Below are 2440 nucleotides of genomic sequence, written 5' to 3' on the forward strand. Positions count from 1 at the left end.
TAGCTAGACTATCTGTTCAATCTGAGTTTTCTGTTGCATGATTAAAACAACCTTTGAGTGTTCACATGTTCCACCAAAACAAGTTCCTTCCTGAGGCCCGAGACAATTGTGATTGGTTCAAAGAAATGCCAACATACCAGAGCAAGTTTGCCTCCCATCCTAGAATGTTGTGTGGACTATCCAGACCGTCCTCTGCAGCGCTGTGGAGGAAGGTCTGGCAATGCAAGACTAGGTGGAAAGGGAAAAGATCCAAATGTTTTTTGACTTTCATTGCAGCTGGTTTGAAGGGTAGCAAGAAAGGAGGAGAGCCAGAGGAGGGAGATATTGTTGGGTGATGCTGTTAGGTTTATATCTGTCATTGTGTCATGAAATGGAATTTTGAAAGTTAGAGAGCAGCCAGTGTGCTTACAGGTACAGCATGTCTGACACTCGCATTCTCACACAGAGTTCAAAATGCTCACACAAAATCCTGGGAAACTTCTACATCTACTTTTGCAGGCATATTTGCCTTTAGTTTCTCCATAAAATGATGTTTAATTCAGTTTCATCACTTATTCTCCAGTGTAGTCATGTACATAAAGTAAATAATGTGCCATGCACAGCTGCAGCGGTAGAGGCCTGTGTGTGGGTTTTTAAAAGAAGGCCATGTACTCCTCTCTGTACTTTAAAGATATTTCTTGAACAGGCCTGAGCAGCCTAAACAGCAAGGCTCTTACTGAAAACACTTATTTACTTTTGGGATTACAGTATGCCATTTCATTTGGCACAAGGCGAGGAATGTTGGATGCTCTGAAACCACATTCAGTTATTTTTCTTCCTTGATTGTGTTTTTCTTTTTTCTGCCATCTCCCATAGAAAAGAGAGGTGGGTAACAGTAGGGGGTAGACAATCCCTATCGTGTGTAATAGGCCTCTCCTTTCAACTGGAGCGGCTATAAAATTATATGTAGAGTGTGTGTACATAGGGGGATGGTCAAAGCTGTTCTCTGTCTTGGGTTTGCACGAGGTTACTGTCTGAACCCCAGAGCTCTGTTTGTGGAGACGGGACATCATCATCACACCGTTGGCCTACTTGTGTGGGTGTCCTTCTTTTGTCCTTTTGTCTCTTTCACCAAGTTCTGGTTGAGACTTACATTTGCCTAGAGTAAAATTTCTGCAAGCAAAACCTCCAAACATTTGACGTGCAGAACCTTCCAAAAAAACAGTGGCTGAGGAGCATTAACAATGACTCAGTTTAGAGGGAGCATAGTCCGGGGTGCTGCCATGATTGGATTCATTTATACTGTATGCTGTAAGCTTTTCTCCCCCTTTACAAAGATAACAATCAAAGATCACATTTTGATTTACATTAGCAAAGCAAAGTTTGCTAAGCCATGGCAGTTGCAAAATCACAGTCCAAGTCCAAGACACATTGATGTATTGACTAGTTCATGTAACCTTGGAGTGTTATTTGAACCCTGCTGCAATGTGACACAGGTGGGGTACCATCTGTCATTGGGCTGGGGGCTGATTGTAACGGAGTACAGTGGCTTGTTCTACTGTGTAAAATCACCAATGAAAGCTTCTAAACCAAAATCTCAATCAAGCACAAAACACTCAAAACTTAATCAAGAATGCAGTTTTGTTGCATCGGGAATGTATTTTTTAGGGGACCAGGCTGCAGAAGGTGCAGCTAAGAATAATTATTTGCTGGTTTAGCTGCAGCCATTAAAGGTACTCTGATTACAATATTTCTGTCCAACTTTGTACTTTTATCAGAATATATTATCACGCAAGTAATTTAACTTTGCTTGGGTTTTGGCATTGGGAAAATCCAAAGCTTGACAGGCCTGCAATGTCTGAGCTATGTTATGTGGCAGAGTTTAAGAAATTGTCATGGTCCTGCTAGAGGCCTTTGTTTTTTTGTTGAGGTACTTTTGTGACAGTAATTGTTTTCTAAAGGATTTGGTGTTTAGGTTTCCTTGTTTCTTTCTTCATGTTTTAGTTTTCTGTGCTATGTGTGTACCTCATGTGTCTCTATAGCACTGCCCTGCATGTCTACATCACATCTACAGCCTGCCTTGTTGTTCCCAGTCCTTGTTGTCTTGTTACCACAGTTGTCAGCCTGGGGCTTGTTGCACGAAACCAGGATAAGGGATAAAGCCGGGATATTCAAGTTATCCTGGATGAATTTGGCTTTGACTTGGTTGCGCAAAAGCAGGTTGAATTAAACCTAACCAAGCAACCAGGGAGAGTTATTCTTTGCGGCTAGCCTGGTTCAGAGCAGGCAAACAGCCAGGCTAAAATTAATCCTGAAGTCTCATGTGTCAAATTAGCTGCCACTTTGATCCAAAATAAACATGTTTGACAGTGCTTCGGTTGTCTTCTGAATGTGTTCTGATTTATTTTTATTCACTTTTGTTGTCACGAGTTTAATTTAAACCCTACTATAGCAGTTGTTT

This window comes from Etheostoma spectabile, chromosome 19 (genome assembly GCF_008692095.1).
Source record: "Etheostoma spectabile isolate EspeVRDwgs_2016 chromosome 19, UIUC_Espe_1.0, whole genome shotgun sequence".
Taxonomy (NCBI): domain Eukaryota; kingdom Metazoa; phylum Chordata; class Actinopteri; order Perciformes; family Percidae; genus Etheostoma; species Etheostoma spectabile.